Below are 6823 nucleotides of genomic sequence, written 5' to 3' on the forward strand. Positions count from 1 at the left end.
TTAAGTAGTTGACATGTGATGACCAATAAAAAGTCCAGTTCACTTTTGACTTCTCCAGCTGTTTACAGCAAAGGAACCTTGAAAGCGAATATTAGAAAACGTTTTTTCCAACAAATGTACAACACATGCCAGTGCATAGATGCATAATAAACTTATAAGGAATCATGTTGACAGTTTCATTGCCTTTGGTAACACCCTACAAATCCTTGGATATATTATAGTAAACATTCCAGTTTTCTTTTTTTCCATTTTTCAATCCCAAGATTCTTGATTAGGGTGGGGAAGGAGTGGTGACATCAATTAAGAGAAGGCATTTTCTCCCTTTTATAATTAAATGACTCTTTAGGCGAAATTATGCAGACTCAAAATAATTGTTTGTAGATTATAAATAACTTCCACTGAATCCAGAAATTTTGTTCTTTGGGGTTTTTTTTTATTTAGTGTTGCAGAGAATTCTTTTCTCAAAAGTGTTAAAAGTGTTTATCAAATGCATCTGCCTGTTTCGTATTCTATATCAACAATAACAGACTTTTTTTAGAAACTATTACGCATAACACACATTGGAAATCTGGGACACATTGGAAAGATCTAATAAGTGTATAATCAAAAATCCAGAAGGGTTTTTATGATTTAGCTCTTTATCAATAATGTTTCGTAGCCACAAGAGGAAATATGATTGATAAACCAGAGAGCCACTTGATTGAATTTGAGGCCTCTTCCACTTCTCTGTCTCAACAATCCAATCTCACTTAGCACAGGTAATAGTTTTAAAAAAGCTTGCATAAAATTTCTGGTCTTGTGAACTCGCCTCTTTACCTCCTGAGACTGCCAAGCTTGAGAAGGAAAGTTGCAGAAATCTCTTTTTCAAGTACTGTAAGCACCCTTTGTTTTTAAGATCCGTGACTAATACATCCCAGGTCTGTTTAACCTACACTGATTACACTGACTCTCCTTTCGCCTTCCATTACAAGGAATGCTACTTCCAGAAGCTTCGTGGCTATTGGGTTCGTGGGCTCTTCCCTGCATCCTCCTCTTCTGACCTCCTGGACACTGACCAACCTGCGCAATGCTAGAGCCACTGCTGGCGATCCAGGTGGTCCTGGCCTCCAGCCTTCTCTCCGCTTTGTTGAATTTCTATGCCCACAACACCCCTGTAGGCCTTCAAAGGTTGACTTTGGCTGTGAGACAGGAAACATTGCATCCATGTGAAATCGGATGAAAAGAGAACCTTCAGCAAAGTACCAAACATAAATCAAGGGGGGAAACAGAATGCTGTAGATTAGGGTCTCGGCTCAGTGCATTTTATATGTTACACCAAACACTCAAGTCTGAGGTTGAAATGTTTAGTTATCACTTCACTCGAGTTAAAGAAACTCGTGCCCATTGAGTTTGATGGTTGGATTAAGTGCCAGGTACAAGAAAACGCAATCTGCTCCTTGGCCACGTGGAGAGGTATCTCTCTTTCCGGAGCTCACTTCTTCTCTTTGAAGTAAATGAGTGTCCTTCACACAACAGATGTGCAGCAAATCACCACGAACATATCTGCATGTTTTTAGTGCAACTGGCCATCACGTGGAAGTGACAAGAAAATGGGGATTATTGTGTTACTTAACTCTCTGCGTTTTTTCTTTAACACGGGTCTCTAACATTCACTTTGATTTTACTAAACACCTAAACTCTAAGTTATATCAATAAAAATAAAACTTTTAAAAAATTATATACATGATTTTATAAACAGAGATGTAACTGGTAGTCATCTTGTAGATTCTCTAGCTCAGTGGTTCTCAACCTTTCTAATGCTGTGACCCTTTAATACAGTTCCTCATGTTGTGGTGACCCCCAGCCATAAAATTATTTTTGTTGCTACTTCATAACTGTAATTATGCTACTGTTATGAATTTTAATGTAAATATCTGTGTTTTCCGATGGTCTTAGGTGACCCTGCTAGCGGTTCTCAACCTGTGGGTCGTGAACCTGAAGAACTGTATTAAAGGGTCACGGCATTAGAAAGGTTGAGAACCACTGTTCTAGCTCCTCCTTCCCACACTGATGGATCACCAGATCTCATCAATGAGGCCAAAGCAGTAATTGGTGGGACTATATCAAATATCCTTTTTTTGTCCATTCTGCATAAGGAGAATCAGAAAATGATTTCATGTAGATCAGCGGTTCTCAAAGCGCATGCTCAAGTTAGTGGCATCAGTTTCACCTAAGAACTTACTAGAAATGTAAATTCTCAAGCCCCACGTCAGGCTATTGAATCATACATTTCTGGAGTGGGCCCAGAAATCTGTGTTTAATAATCCTTCTACAAGATTGAGAGGCACAGGCAACTGTGATAAGCACTGGTGTGGTGTCACTACCTGGTTTGAGGTTCTACCTCCCACCTGCACCTCCATTTCAATTGGATTTCTCTACCTACCCCAAATCCACACCTGTTTGCGGCAAGTTCAGCTCTCCTAACATTCCTATTTGTAAAATGCCACATATTCTGGAAAATCAATATCTCTAAACATAAACTAGATCCTTGCTCTATAGCAGTTTGTACCAAATTCTCTTAGAGCATACAATAGTGGGACAAGAAGGGCTTGGGATCTGTCACAAAGCATTACCATCAACTAAGATTACTGCATAGTAAAATTTTCTTACATTTAAACATAGTAGTACTATATGAGGAAAATATCTTCTTTCCTCAAATGGTCACAATACTTTATATTAATTTTTGATTGTCATCTTTCTATCCTTTAAAAAATATGTATTGATCATTTCTCTAACCTTAGAACTTAGAGAAATGCTTGCATAAAATTTCTGGAGTGTCTGGACGAGAATAAGTAGTAAATATGTATTTTTGAATAATGAATACATGGCGTGGAAGATAAATACTATGATTAATAGGAAAATTATGAATTTTGGCACAAATAGAACTAGGTGCATTTTCTGGTGCATCCATTCATTCATAATGTAACTTGGGAATTGAAAAAATACTTAACCTCTGTAAGTTTCAATTATTACTAGAGGCCCAGTGCATGGATTCGTGCACCAGTGGGGTCCCTTGGCCTGGCCTGCGGGATAGGGCCAAAACTGGCTCCCTGACATCCCCTAAGAGGTGCCAGATTGTGAGAGGGCACAGGCCAGGCCGAGGGACCCCACCAGTGCACAATCGGGGCCAGGGAGGGACGTGGCAGGTTGGCCAGCTGGGGAGGGACCACGGGAGGGCCTGTCCGGCATGTCTCACTCAGTCCCGATCAGGCCGGACCCCAGCAGCAACCTAACCTACTGGTTGGAGAGTCTGCCCCCTGGTGGCCAGTGCACACCATAGCGAGCAGTGCGGCCTTAGCTTATCATTAGCATATTACACTTTGATTGGTTGAACGGCCAACCGGTCGACCAGACACTTAGCATATTAGGCTTTTATTATATAGGATTGTTGTTGTTGTTGTTGTTGTTGTTGTTAAATGGAGGTACTAAAATGTATACATAACTTTTTAATGAAGATTAAAAGAGAAAAATTTGTGTAGCACTTCCCACAGTACTGAGCTCACTAATAAGTATTCAGTGGATCCCTGGTTTTATCCTCCCTTTTCTAGAATAAACAAGGTACTCCTTTTTTCACATATAGGCCCTTCCCTCCAAGTTATGCTATAATAAAGATTATACAAAAAAGCCATATGTTATAAACAAAGTACACATGTCACACTGTCAGGAATTCCGGTTGAGTTGTGTGTGGTGATTTCTCACCTCCTCGTTATATAGGGTAGTGATAACGTAAGCAAAGAGGAACCAACAATAAAGTTAGAATCCTCGCCTTGTGTATAATTCTGTGAGGCTATGTACACTGTTGAACCCATATTGGGTCTTCCTCAGTATCAAAATTACCTTTATTTCAAAGGAGGTTTGCCCAATCCACTGAGGCAATTCTTTCCCTGTGGCAAAAGAATGGAGGCACTTTTCTTCACAGAGTCCTTTCTGCAGACTGTCCCGGAAATAGTCAGTGATGTGAACACTCAGAAACAACACTATTTACCAGACAACAGCAGCCAGAAATTGTTCTTGGTTTTCCTCAGAATTCAAATGATTTGAACTTCCCAAAGAGAAGCCAACAAATACTAAGTTGGAAGGATGGGTCAGGAAGCCAGAGCCAGACACCACACACACGTGCTTGGAGAAAAGCAGCTGTGCCCAAAAAGAAGCACATAACATATTTCCAAGCTATTCTGAGCTCACGATTCCCCTCTGAGCAGGGCACACAGATCCACACACACTACCTGAAATGTGACTTCGACCTCCCCATTCTGGGATGCAAATCCTTAGCCCAAGATTCTAGACCAGCCCAAGAACAGAGCTTCAGGGATAATGGCCAGGAACACTGGAAGGCAGCACTGCCTCAAGATAATCAAAACACTTTCTAGTTCTTCAAAGAGCCCCCGGGTCAAACCATCTGCGAGTGGGTAGTTCTCACTGAGACTCTAATTTAAATTCTAAGGTAGTGGTTGGATTTTCTTACCTCCAACCACTCTACTTACTTCCATGGAGAAGTGGAAAACATTATATTGGAGACTTGACCTCACCATGCCTCATCTTCACTGGGTTATTGGGACAATAAGACAAATTATATGAAAAGCAATTTTCCCAGTTCCTAGCACATAGCAGATGCCCAATATGGGCAGACGAATCTATAGTCATTTCCATGTCTTTCCCTGACTATCTGTTTTCCGTTAAACCATAAAAGTTAAATCTAGAAACTTATCAAAAATAGAAAAATTTATATTAATATTAAACTAACATCTTATCCTCATGCTATGTGTTTGGAAAATCAAACCATGACTATGTCTTTATATCATACATCCTATTTTCAATTTAGACTATAGGTTCCTATACAACTTAATATGAGTTCATCTTTATTTTAAAACAGCTAAAGCAAGTGGATGCACAAAACAATTATTCTGATCCATACCCACCCAATTCTATCCCTGCCTGGCCCCTTAAGTATAAACTTACATTTGTATAACCCACAAAACGTAGCCCTGCATGAATTTCTATCAAATATTTTCTTATAAAAATGAATGAGACAAAAGTTTGTAAATGCTGAATTAAGCTAATGACAGTGAGAATAAAAATTTGAAAGATGTCATGAAGGTAGAATCAACAGAGCCTGGATAAGGGGATTAAGAGAAAAGGAAAAGTCAAAGACCACGGGTACAAAATAAATGAATGAGACTAGGAATCAGAGTAACATATAAAATTGTAGAATTGTTTAGATTTTAGTCTGTAAATATTACAGGAATTATGAAGAACATTTCCAATTTTCTAAAAACTGGTAAATCACACTATTAAAATGTCTATTCATGTTTATAAAAATTCAGCAGCTGATGATATGAAATACCTAATGGCAGGGGTAAGTTGAATTACTTAAGAAAGGTAAGTCTTAATTCTTTATCACACTATAAATCCAAACAAACATCACTAACAACTCTAAATATAACATTTAAGAAGAAATATAAATTAGTTGAGATTAGGTGAGATAGACATATTCAAGATTTAAAAATCAAATTTCCCCAGACTTTGTGTATTTGCAAACATTTTTATAAATAAGGCATTCTCAGACTTTTCTTTAAAATTAATATAAAATATATAGCATCAATATCAATACATTAAGCAATTCAAAGTAACTTGTAGGAAAAGAATCAAGATTTGTTTTCTGAGAACATTTGAGTTGATATTAATCACATATTCTTCAACCAGAGATTTACTCTTCATTTATTTTTTATTTTTTTCAAAAGTAAAAAAGGCAGCCGAATTTACAAATGGAAAGGCACAAAATGGTTGCAAAATATAAAATAATGATTATAAAATTATATTTTGGAAAATCATTTTTTCACTTCACCCAAAGAAATCAAAGTCACCCAGCTGATGTGGCTATTTGGTTGAGCATCAACCTAAAACCAGGAGGTCACGGTTCCATTCCTGGTCGGGCACAAGCCCAGGTTGCAGGCTCACTCCCCAGTGTGGGGGTGTGCAGGAGGCAGCCAATCAATGATTCTCTCTCAGCATTAATGCTTCTGTCTCTCTCTCCCTCTCCCTTCCTCTCTGAAATAAAAATATATTTTTAGAAAAAGAAATCAAGGTCACTTTCAGATCTTATCAAAATATGCAAATTCTGGAGTAGAAAATAAAAACCTTGAAAAATAATCAAGCCTTAGTTTGTCCAAGTTCAAAACTCTTTCCCAATACTTCTTCCCATCACTCAATTTTAAAATCTAGAACAACTTGCTGTGCTCAGTTACATTAGAATGTGCAACACCACTGAATCCGCTCAATCATCCAAGAGGAGGGGCTGAGGATGCAGATTGTTCTTATTTATTAAGTGTGATGTAACTAGAGACAGAAGTTATAGTCAGGAATTTACGCTTACCCCTTCTCACCACACAACATATGCAAAGCAGGTGCCTTTCTATTCATTAAAATCAGATTGGAAGGAGTCATTTTTATCTCATGGTTTTATGTATCTAAGAAACTAGACATAATAAGGGAAAGATATGCCAAACAGGAGAACACACAGCAGGGTACCACAATTTAAATATGTTGCAACCAGAGAGAACTATGTATCACCAAGTTTCCGAATGGATTTATTTTGGTGCATGGATTTCTCTATGCAAAGCTAGTTTTTCTTAATTTTTCTACAAACTCCAAGGAGAAATTGAGCTCCATGCAGAAACCCAGTTCCATAAAGCCCACGTTTTCTGAGTTTCTCAGAGTCCAAAGGGATATGACTTTGCTCTCCCACAAGCCTCTATAACCCTTTCGTCAGTTTCACAAGCATCAG

The sequence above is a fragment of the Cnephaeus nilssonii genome (genome assembly GCF_951640355.1).
Source record: "Cnephaeus nilssonii genome assembly, chromosome: 2".
In the NCBI taxonomy this organism is placed as follows: domain Eukaryota; kingdom Metazoa; phylum Chordata; class Mammalia; order Chiroptera; family Vespertilionidae; genus Cnephaeus; species Cnephaeus nilssonii.